The 12,625-nt window shown below is 42.4% G+C and overlaps 1 protein-coding gene across 2 annotated transcripts in view; it reads right to left on the bottom strand.

Annotated features, from left to right (window-relative positions):
• EPN2 (epsin 2) overlaps positions 1-12,109 on the bottom strand; it is a 46,300-nt gene extending 34,191 nt beyond the window's left edge. For both annotated transcript variants that reach the window (XM_068422793.1, XM_068422794.1), the window contains exon 1: positions 11,970-12,109. The gene's annotated coding sequence lies outside the window, so the exon portion shown is untranslated. The remainder of the gene's footprint in view (positions 1-11,969) is intronic.
• Between the last annotated feature and the right edge of the window lie 516 nt (positions 12,110-12,625).

The following is a 12,625-nucleotide window of genomic DNA, read 5'->3' as shown; positions in this document are numbered from 1 at the left end:
CCACTGGAGGAACATTTTGGCCAAAAATTTGGGGTTTACACCAGGCTCTACTGTTCAGCAGTCAGGCTCAGAGAGGAACTGAGGACGTGGCTTCACATCACCCTTGATTCTCAGCTGGCTGGGGGCTGCTACTGAAGGCAGCGTCCTGCTCCTACCTGCTCTGCCCTTCCACGCCACCTCCCTGCCCCTCACACCAGATCTCGAGATAGAATCGGTTCAGTGAGCTGATCTGACAAACCGGGGGAGGCGGGGGGAGACGGAGAGCTGCGCTTTCTGACAGAGCAGGTCACCAAACCAATTAATCCCAAGGTCACTCTAATTACTTTAAAGTACACCACAAATACGGGAAGTAACATTCATTTCAACACCAATCTACAGTCACATTTCACCAGGCAAGATGTAAAGCTGCACCTTGAAAGCTCAAATTGGTGGTAAAGTTAAAGATGATGGTTTAGACCTGGGGCTTGCCTTCAGTGGGTGACAGTGCAAGAACTGCAAACAGTGGGTTTTATGGGAAATCACCTTTTACTACCTAGCTGCTAGTAACAGTAACACTCATTTTGTCTCATGCTGAAGACAGCCAGAGAAAAGAAGGAAATTTGGTCCTCTACTCTTTCAAAGTTGGCTAACATCTTAAAATCTTGGCCTCGCCCTTTTCACACACAGATTTTAGCTATCTGTCCTGCAACACTTGCTGTTCAGCTTTCCCTCTTATTCCTCCACATCTTTATCTCTTCATACTGTACACACCACAGCTTCAAAAATCTTTTCCAAACAACCCTACCTCTTTTCCTTTTTCCTAACAGAGCTGTCTAACATACCCAGCACCACCACCTCGGCAGGAAAAGCGATTCCATCCAAAGGAGAACTGCCGAGCAGAAAGTATGTGCAGCCAGAGGAGAGGGCACAACCACCCTGCCACCAGCAGCCTGGATTTAGGCTGGGTTATGCTTACCAGGAAACAACACTCAAAAACACTGCCAGTCACTTTGGTCTACTTCTGTGCTGCCCCTGATTTTGAGCTATATTCTTAAGTTCATCTTTGATGGAAGTGAATCACTGAAAGACCAAAAATAAAAAATTAAGCACATTTGATATAAGGATTTTTCCTCATTATCCTACTTAAAACTTTCAAATTCCTCCATTCAGGTATTAATAAGAATCACCCCTGTTCACAACTGCAAAGATTTGTTATTATTTTGCTTTAGTATTATTTTGTTGATTTTTGTGGAATTAGGAAAAAAAAAATCTGGCTTGAAGATGCCAGTGAATCCCACATTCCCCCACACAGATACACAGAAATTTTCAGCTGTCATCATAACAATTCCTCAAGCTTTCTGAATCTATCCTTCAGCACTAATATTCTACCTACTCTCTTATCTATTCTGGATATTTAGACGGAAAATTATTTGAGTGGGTGTTAGCTCGCTCTTCTCAAAGAGGATGACAAAGACTTGTTACTAAAAAGCATCTGTGCTTGTTCCATTATTAAAGGTCATTTTCTTCCAGTCAGCTCTTGCAGAGAACATGTTATACCCTCTCAGCTCTGACACTCTGCAACCAGCAACGCTCTGTACAGCCTCGGGACTCCATACACCCTGTAAGGAGTCCAAACGTAGAAGACAATACCTACCATGTGTAATCCAAAACTCAAGCCTCTGATATTTCTGAAGCAGCTGATTATAGCTTGAGACATGTTAAAAAAAAAAAAAGGGGGAAGTAAATCCCCTGTGTAGTACTACTATCTCTGCCTCCCATAGCTGCCTGGTATCCCTGCATTGTTGATTATTCTTTTAACCACTGTTTTAAGACAAGTCATTAAAAACATTCTCTCTTTAGATTTGTAAACAGAACACGAAAGTTACTTAAAAACTCACCCACTCCATTTTCTAATCTTTTTTCAAGAGCATCCCATCTAGTCCAAACGCACAGAAGAAATTCTAGCCCATTAACATCCATCAGCTAACAGAAGGGTAATGAATTCATCAATATTGCTGAAATGCGTGGGTACAGTATCATGCTGAATCATTTAGTAACTACATTTGCAGCAAGAAGAGCTCAAACAACCTGCCTTACACTGTCAGCAACCACCTTCCTGAAGGAGGAAAAATGAATGTATTAAGATCACCCTCAATTTCGTTATCTCTCTTGACGAGGTTGGTAACATCTCTACATACCAGTATTTCCATGCCAATCAAATGATGCCTGATGTTGCTCCCCTCTGGACACCACCTTCCTTAGCCAAGCCACCTGCACACTTGCAAGAAGCTTTCATGGCTCATTTTTCTGAAAACAACACAAGGACCTGGCTTTTCCCTGCTTGTTAATGTCCAGGTCAAATACGTTAAGTCTTAAATTGAGTTTTCAATTTGCAAAGGGGAAAAAAAACCAAACCAAAACACCCCCACACATCATTCCCTCAACACCAGGCTACTGCAACTGTTCCAGTGCCATAGACTTGACTCTGATTTTTTTCTTTGTTATCTGTTTACAGAGCTATGGAGGGACTATCTTCCTCCAGCAAGAAGTCTTCCTAACAGTAAAAAATTCTAAACGTAAGAAAAGCTAAAAACTACTAAAATCAGTCAGTCTTAAGAGAAAAAATACTATGAACTAAGGTGAAAGTGTAACTACCAAAAAAAGCCCACGAGTGTGGCTGGGACTATCATGGGGTAAAAGGAGAGGGAAGAAACCATATTATGGAGCACAACGGTATTAAGTTATTGTTCTGTAACAGCGAAAGGAAAAGGTGTTTATTCTTTAAGAAAAAGTTCAGACTTAATAATATAAAGAAACAGAATTATCCTTAAAGTGTAGATTAGAAACTACTTTGCTTGTTTTGCCTTGCCCAGGTATGCCAAGTCTGGTCTTCTCCGCTTCACTGCAGTTTTAAAAATGATAGCAAGTACTTTGCACTTTTGTTTACACTTTCAGTTATAATGTTATTTACCCTAATTAAGTCCACGAACAAAAAGGTTTTTAAGGTTGCCTTTATAAACCGAGTACAATTACTTCAACTCTCAGTACCTTAGCTTCCTTAATACAGATAATGTCTCAGAATACATACACTTACACATGTGTCTACATATCCTTAACTCCCACAGCTTAATTCAATTAATACTATTAAATCTTTAATGCTTAGCTTCAAAGGCTTTTTTTAATTTTTAATAGCTCTCATAGGTTAGCATGAACATTATAAGTCTTTCTACTATATTTTAAATAAACTCCTCTTTTCTTTCCACTTTGATGTTCGCCTTTCTGACAACCCTACACGCTGTGAAGCTCCTGGAACTTTGTTTGCTGTGAAATGATGACATTACACACTCAAAAAGATATGTTAATCAGTGTACTGCGATCAGGGATTTTTTTTCCTCTCACCTGCCCTCTGGGCTGGGAGTTGGCAATAAAACTGCTTTAATCAAAACAATGTAGAAACCCATGAGGAGAGAGGATGCAACCAGGAGGGAGGGGGCTCTTATTTGCATCTGTTTAGCATGCAAGCAGCAGGCGGGGCTTAATTCTCTTTCACTCTGGTTTCCCATGAAAGGAGAAAATGCAAAAGTCACCATATTTTATTAAAATAATTAAAACAGGAGTTTTGACAGAAGACTACTCCGGCTTCAGGGAAGCACAAGCTTCACGGCATTTAAAGACATCCGCTTCACACGTTTGAGAGGCCCTGAACGCGTTTTTAATTGCAAAGCTTTGCCCGTACCAACGGCGTTACCATTCTAGATTTGATCAGCTAAAGCTCCCGTTTATATATACATGCATCTACACAGACACACACACGTATATATGTAATTACCCCCTTTCTCCCCTTCTCTTACTCTCATTACCACAAGACCCCTACCCACCTTCCACTGCTCCTTTTCTAAACTCTGAATTTGTGAGATGAGAGAAAGTTTTGATGGCGTATTTCAGGCCTTTCTATAAAGCATTAAACTAAAAAAAGAAAAACAAAGAAAAACAAGCACAACTTTCCTCCTCCTTTAAAGTTTATTTTTCTTCTGAATAAGAAAAATAAATTCCTTCTTAAAATAAAACTAAAAATCAGCACTTCCAGGGACAGGAGAAGGCACTATAGTATTATATCACTATCCAAGCTGACAAAAAAAAAAAAAAAAAGATTAAAAATCTGGCTCAGTCCCAAGAAATCCAGACACAATTTTGTGCCGGCACCTACATAACAAAAATACTTCTGCATTCAGGATGTTCAAGCATGTTTCTTGCTCCTACACCTGGAAAGCTAACAGTACTAAAAAACGACGAGCCGTGTTCGGCATCGACTGTCAGTCAATGACCAGTCCCAGATCAACAGATCCCTCACACATTCAAGGTTGAAGTACCTGCTTACATACTTTGCTTGATCTAGACCATGAACTGCAGAACAGAAAACCCCTCATAAAGCATACTAAAAACAGTATCATGAAGACAACCTGCAAAACTATCCTGCTGTTCTTCACCTCCAACATTTCAGCAGCCTGCAACAGAAGCAGAGAGTTCCCACCACGCAGAGCACTCCCCACTATCACACACCTTCAGTTATATAATGTTTTGTCTTTTAAAGGTGATGTAAATACTCTCTTGGAGGCATCATATGTTCTTATTATTGTGAAATTAAATATATGCAGACACTATTCATTGGCAGATAGACACCAAAACGTCAATTATACTATTCAGTGTGCTTAAACCAGCAGGCCAGGCAAAAGGAGATTATTCACTAGGTAGTCAAACGTAAAAAAGAGCCAGACATTTCAGTCTGTCTCAGTGTTTCACAAAGGGGGCAGTGATTTGTAAATTTTAAATGCAACACTTAAGCAGTTTTGGAGACTAAAAAGAAATCCTCACATCCTTTGACGATCTACCTCAGTGCTTCTCTACAATAAAACAGTTTAAAAGCGATTTTGCTGTCATATCAGCTTTTATACTTCAGCTTCTCTAAAATTTAATAATTCTGAAGGGCAAATAAAACCATAAACATTCCTGTATTTTACTTCCTTATTAAATCTTCCCAAGAGAACCAGTAAACATATAAACACAAATATCTTTCAGAGGAGCCATCCAGGTACGAATCTTTTAAAATCTTCCAAAAGCAGTTGCTTTGCTGAAAGAGTATAAAACATGGGCTGCATAATTAAAGTCCAGTGCAATGACAGTCTTCCTGTTCTGAGTAGCATGTAGAAGCTTCTGCTTTAAAAATATACAGAAGAAAGTTGTAGAGATTCTCAAAAACTACAATTACAATATTAAATATTGATTTCTGATATGCATTTGCATACTTCTAACAAGAAAAGTACTTCATGTCACCTACGCTATTGATCTAAAAACATTCCAATAGAGGCATTATCTTTACTTTCTGAGAAACACCCTCCTAAACTGGTAGACAAAGTTTAACTTAATGAACTCTGCTCAACAACAGCAGCAAAAAATAGTACCACTCCTCATCAGTAACAAGCATTCCAAGCCCTTACAAAAAAAAAAGCACTGCAAGGAGCACAGTATTACAAGAAGCAATCATAAAACCATGCAATAAGCCAGTATGGGCTCAGAAGGCAAATATTTCATCAGATAACAGAAGAGATGCAAGTGTTATGCTTTGAAATGGGTTTTTCTCAAATTATTAAATACCTGGGCAAGGGCGTTTTAAAGATTCACCAGATCTTCCCTGGATCTGAATCCTGCTGGAAATACACTACGCAGATCTCTTTCTAAACAGACATTTCTATTCACACTTAGCAATGGCACAAAACGGTAAGGTGTTCCACGGAGTAATTAGCTGAATAATTAAAAACATTAAATTTCTGTTTTTCAAATAATAATTCGAGTTCTTTCCTTTACATATACCACGACAGAGTAAATTCTGCTTGACCATCCATCAGAGAACAGGCCCATGTGTTAAAATAGTTCTGTTTAGAACTGAAGGATAAGGATTAACTAATGATCTTAAATTTTGGCTGATTTCATAGCATTAGATCAAACATCTATGCCCTACTGCTGTGGTCACAAGCCTCATCCCTGTCCAAAGAGAGCTACAAGTCAGTAGAAACGCAGCTGCAGCAGCAACTGGGTCAACAGATTGAGCTGAAGAAATCCTCACTACTAAAATAAAAAAAAAAAATAAAAATCAGGAGAATAATAAAACTAAAATGCTGCCTGGGGCCTGTTCACCAAGTTAGCAACACACAACCAGCCACCCGAGAACACATTTCCTACCTACAAGGAAAAATGTTTGAGGGAGTCTTTCATGACTGTGTCTCAGGGGAGGAAGTTGTCTTTAAAAATACTTTGTTTTGTCTTTCCCTAAGGAATATTAGAACCGTATATATCAGTTATTTTAGTGGGTTTTGTCCATGAGGTCCTACAAACAAAGGTCTTATTTGTCAACTGTACAACCCTTACACCAGTGAGCAATTACTCATGCAATTAGTCCCAATGAAGTCAGAAGAACTGTTTGAGAAAGAAATTGCTTGCCAACCTACGGGTTGCACAATCAGGAAAAAAATTATAACAAAAACACAGAGGGGGATAAATTGCATCTGACAAAAACTACAATCAAGAAATAGCTGGTGACAGATTGTTATTTAAGTACAAGGAAGTGATTTAAACAGTCAGGAGCAGTTGTAATAAGATTATACGATTCTCTATTAAGATTCTTAAAATGTCTTTGTTCTAGCAAAGCTATGAAAAGACCATCGCCCTTGTAAAGGTTCAGAAACCACTAAATTGATGTGAAGTCTAGAAATTAACATGATTTCAAAGCGAGTAAAGAAAAAAAACGTAAAAGAACATCCCTGACATCATTAGCACCTTTGTCGCCCATGCTAACACTTCAACTAGCAGGGGTACAACATACATCGTAGCATTTCTTGGTGGTGAAATTCAACCCAAGAGAACAGACCCAACAAACAAAGTTCTGAGCTTGCTCTGCTTGAGTTTCTGCTTTTTAAAGAATGAAAACTAGCGGCTTCATTTTAGAAGACATTACATTATGTGACATCCTCAGAACTGCAGAAAGTCTCTATAAGGTTATACTGCAGGGAGATTAAATCAATGTCTGGATGTTGCATTTCTCTAGAGAAACAGATGTGGCATTTTAGCCATGACCCCCAGACTCCACCATCTTATCTTTAAGAAGTCACTTCTAGAACAACAGGCCCAAAAATTGACCATAACTACTGTTACAGTGAAAAACAAACAAGGCAAGCAAGTCTTCCGATTTCTGTCTTGAAGGACGGACACAAAACAGCTCCAGGTAAGGTGTCTGGCATGTTTTTAAACTAATAAGCAGCTTTGAACTTTCAAAACAAAAAAATTATTACTTAAATTGTAGAAGTATTGTTCATTGAGTGCTACACTATCAGCATAAAAGAGCAAACGATTCACAGATTAGTATTTTACTATAAGAGAGAAGAATAGAAATTTCTACTGAAAAAGAACATCCACCAAACCACTGGGTCTAAAGGTGATCAAATCCGAGCCAAAGGAAACATGTATGTGAGCTGACCGGAGAGAGGAACCGGGACTGCTATTCAAATGAGCACTAAACCAGATGTATACATGTGCAAAGTACAAGGTAATTAGGAGGACAAGAAAGAAGGAGGAGATGGAAGTCGAAAAGACAGCTTTGTACCACGTCTACAGAAGCAGACTGCATTCAAGCGTTCTCCCGCCTGGGTCAGCCTGCAAAATTATTCTACTTCTCATGCCCTCTACATCTAGTAGTTATTATACAGTTGCATACAGGAGACTCAGCAGCTGTAGACAACATTAATAAAACAGCACTTGGAGGAAAGACAGGAGCAGTCAACAATGTGGAAGAAAAGTGCAGAGGTTGCATGCAAAAATTTCAGCTAATTACTTTAGCTCTACTCTTTACTGTGGAAGGAGAATTATTACTTGAAAATAAATTGTATGCATCAGGACAACGAAACATCCCACGTCTGAGATTCTCTAGAACTTTACCCAGCCACCTCCACCATAAAACTTAGATAAGGGGAGCCTACAAAGCAGAGATGTAGCCAGTTCTGGGCTGGGACTGGTTTTACCTGGTCACTCTGCTCGAGCCAGCTGCACTCACACTGCCAGTGGGGACCTGTTCCTGCTCGAGCTCTGCTCTGCGCTCGTGTTTCCCCACCTGGAAAGAGCTGGCTTGTTCAAGTCGGCATGCACGCCAAGGCACAGGCAGCGTGAACAGACCAAGCCTGACCTTGAATGCAAGCTCAAGGCACTAGTTAGAGGCATTTATGTTAACAGCCCTGCGTGACATGAAAATGGATATACACACTATTAACAATTAACGCAGTACAGGGCGTTGGTTCCGAGATCAATTCTTAAGTTCCATTTTTGTAACAATACCAAAAAAATGGAGCTAAAAGTTATACAGCAGAAAAGCATTTCACTAAGCATAGTGATTCCAAGTAATATTTCCATATAAAAATGCAATAATAGTGAATTATAAACCAAATTCTGGTAAACATCTCCAGTTGCCAGTGACATCGCAACTAGAAAACACAGAATACTTTTATATTAATTTTCTAATTAGTATAATCATAACAAACTCCACTATTAGATACAATAACATAACAACTCCAATATTAGATATTTATTTATTAGATACAAACTCCACTATTAGATATTTACATGCATCTAACTTCTTGTGTACTCAATCTCAGTAATTTAAGCTACTCTCTCCTTAAAAGCTGCCTACAACGTCTAGTTACCTACAAAACACACCTTAGAACAGTTTGATCCAACTATTTCACCTTCTATCAATAGTCTGGAGTATCATCATAACATCAACCAAATCCCAAATTTGAAAACCAAAGACAAAATTGTCATTTGCAAAATGATAAATAACCAATACCAGCTTTTCTGTAGCTTTCTACCTCCTGCACCACTCACCAAGAGGCTCGAGTGCGACAACCACCTAGTTCTAGATTCATCCTGAAGCTTACAGTCTCTGAACTTATTCTGACACACAAACATGCCAATTTTTCCCCCCCCACAGAACAGGAAAGCAATCATGTAACAGCCATCTAAACTGATTAATTCTGGGACTTTTTACAGTCTATTATTCAGCACATACCAGTATGTAACCAAACGGAAGCACACCGATGGTAGCAGACCTACAATTAGACCTAGCAGGTTTTATTCTAGAGGACAGCATACATGTTGTTCTCCTCCACGGTGTCTCATGCCTTCTTAATGAGCAGCCAGGCTACTGAAATACACAAAAAAACCCGCTGTTCTTTGAAGCACTTAAGACAGCAGGATACTAGTACGTTTCGATATTTCCCCTGCACAGATCAGAGCAAGGCAAAGTGGAAAAAGAACATTACAGACCTTCACACAAACCAGGCACCTTTCATTTTCGATTAGCAAGATCCCAAGAGACAATTTAGAGCTTTGCAAATATGGCACTGGAAGACTGGAAAGTTGTTTCCTGAGTACCAGTCATTAAATAAAGATTTTAGAATAACTTATATTGTTGCAGACTAGGTAAAACTGATAGCTATTTCCCCATCCAACGTACGAGACCTAAGCAAAGCAAGATCATGGATAACATAACTACTCTGTAATGTATTTCTCCTAAAACAGTTTATCATTTAATGACTTCTCTCTCATAAAAAAAATCTGAACAAAAAAAACAGAACATCAATTTCTGTATCAAGAAAGACTATCAGCATTTTTATGAAGTAATAAATTAGGCCCTTGGCATTTCACAGCAGTGATCCAAGATTTGAGGCTTCTTAAAAGCTCCAAGTTTTAAAGCAATCAAATGGCTGACAGCTGGAACAAAATTAGCATGATTAACCAGTTATGTAAATAACGATGCGGTCAGTACAAGCTGAATTCATTTATGCTTATTGCATTATACAGCACTGCTTGCACTGGACATCAGATGTTTGTCAACTAGTCATTAAAAATGACTGTAGGAATAATGGACGTGAAAAACAACACGAACGTTACCATCCAGGCTACCCGACAGCCAGGTCTCAGATCCCTCTTCTCCTTTTAGGACAGGACCACCAGGTAACTCGCAGATAGGACTTTTCTTGCCCAAATATTACCCAACATCACTTAGCTCCTACCTAAGGTACAGGTCAGTTATTTTTTCTAAAGAGAGAAGTCCATCCTGTTAGTATCTCATTATATTTCATTTCTTAAAGGCAGTTATTAGTTTTCATTTGTCAGCACAGGTAAAAGTCAAGCTAACGTGTAGGGGAACCGTCGTCACAGAGGGATGATGTCACGTAGTTACTTTATGGCATCGAGGAAGTTACAATCAGCACCCGTTAATCAAACTTCCTGAAGTAAAACTTGGGAGTCAATTTGGCCTTATCAGATTTCGTCTTCAGGAATGCATACTCATGGTTAATTTGTACTTGATAATTTTTGATAACATAGTTAAATATTTAATACATGGAAGATTATCTTTGAAACTCTACCTAGCTAGTTTACCATTACCTTGAGTTTATAAAAGAAAAATTATCAGAAGTTTTGATTCTTCACAATAAAACACTATATATGAGTTTGTTTGAAAATAATGTATCCAAGAACCAGCCAAGACAAACATATTTAGAAGTACTTCCTAAATAGGCTGTGTTTTGCTAAAGATATCATTAGAACATACTTATATTTTAAATCAAAAATCATTCTAACATCCCATATTTTACATTCTAACAATCCAATTTTCTATGACCTTGCCTCACACAAAGCACAGCAACACACTGGAATTATGCAAGAGGTCCATATTACCATAAAACATGTAATTCAGTGGAGAGAATAATAAAACTTAATCTTGTGGCCTGATTTGCATTTTGAACTCCCAAAGTCAGCCTCTACGGTCCATAACATCCGCAACACACTTTAACAATCCGAACAAATATTTTAGGCCTCCTGTTGAAAATGTATGTGTGTATCTATATATAAAATTCAGGATGTTTTCTTAGTAGATTAAGAAAAATAAATAAGTCCAATTCATGTAAATTTTAAATATAAGTTAGCTTTTCAGATCAGAGATGATGCCATACTTCAGAAGGGGAGAGGCAGAGAAGCACTACATACGCCCTGGCCAAATAAAACAGACCAAACATTATCAATATGGCTTTAAGATAGGAGACTTCCATGGTGGGTAGCCTGGGATATAACTCTTGTTTCAATATACTTCACAAAAATAATAATGCTTAATATAATGCAGCACACTGACTATCCAAGACCAATCTGTAGGAGGTAAAGATTGCAAAAAAAATAATAATGAACCCTTAAAAAATAATGAAAAGCACTACTACATATCTTCCCAACAGACTATATTACTTAAAAATTAAAATAAATCCCACACCACCACAATTAAGGGGAATAACGCCGAGGCGACGGGCACGGCGATCCCCAGGCCCCCGCCTCGGCCCGCCGCCGGACCCCCCCCCGCCGGAGCAGGCCGCCGCCATCCCCCGCAGCCCCGGCCCAGGTGGCCCCATCGGCCGGCACGGCGAGGCAGGCCCGAACTTTCGGCCGGCGGCGAAAACCCTTCCGGCGGCCCTGAGCGGGACGGAGCCCGCACCCCGAGAGACGAAGGGCCGGGGCGATCGCGTCCCCCCCGCCCCGCCCCAACCCCAGCAGCACCCACCCGGCGGGCCCCGAGGCGCGCTCCCCGCTCCCGCGGCCCCGCCGCCGGGCTGCCATGATGGGCAGTAACTATTGCTGCCCACCCCATGGGGACAACAAAGGCCACCCCGGCAACCCGCCTCGCCCCACCTGCCCCGGCCCCGCGGCCCTCAGCCGCCGCCCCAGCCCCGCGGCCGGCCGGCGGGCCCGCTCCCTCCCCGCGGGGAGGCCCGGAGCGCCGGGGGGCCCTTCCCGCGCCCACCCCGCACCCCGCCGCTGAGGGGAAAGGCGGGGGGAGGCTCTTCCGCCGCCACCGTCCGTCCCCCCTCCCGCCCCAAGCACCCCACGGCTCCCGGACTGACCTGGCGCTGTGTGCGGAGGGTGCGGGAGGAGCGGGGAAGGGGCCGCGGGAGGGGCGGAGGGGGTGTCCCGGTGCCCGGCCGCCGCTGCCTCTGGCTGGGTTTGACACCCACACGCACCATCCAACATGGCGGCGGCCGGGGGGAGGCGGCGGAGGAGGCGGAACCGGCGGCCGCGCGCGGCCCCGAGGCGCGGCCCCGGCCCGGGCGCGGCGAGGCGAAGGGCGGGGGCGGGCGGCCTCCGCCCGGGCAGCGCTGCCCGTGCCCGCCGAGGGCGCAGCGCACCGGCCCCCCCCCCGCCTCACCCGCCGCCGCTAGCGCGGCCTCCGCCGGCCATGGCGGGCCGCTGCCGGCCCTCCTCACTGCCAGGCCCGCCGCCCCCTCGGCCCTCCCGGCCGCGGAGGGTTAGGGGCAGCCGCCGGGCAGGGCCCCAGCTCCTGCTCAGGCCCGGTGCCACCTCTGATGGAAGGAAAACCTTTGGCAAGGCCTTGGGAAGGCGAGGGGAGCCGCCGCCTCCTCCTCGCTATCGTCTCCAAGGGGAAACATTTAGGGGCGGGAGAGGGAATCCCCCAAAAAGCGGGACCCCAGGTGGGCTGCCAGGCCCCAAAGGGTCTCCCATCACCTCAGGCAGTGCAGTTACTGCACCTTTCCCCCTCCCG

The sequence above is a fragment of the Nyctibius grandis genome, chromosome Z (assembly GCF_013368605.1).
Source record: "Nyctibius grandis isolate bNycGra1 chromosome Z, bNycGra1.pri, whole genome shotgun sequence".
NCBI lineage: Eukaryota > Metazoa > Chordata > Aves > Nyctibiiformes > Nyctibiidae > Nyctibius > Nyctibius grandis.
The sequence above is the reverse complement of the archived record's forward strand: the minus strand, read 5'-3'. Positions and strand labels throughout refer to the sequence as shown.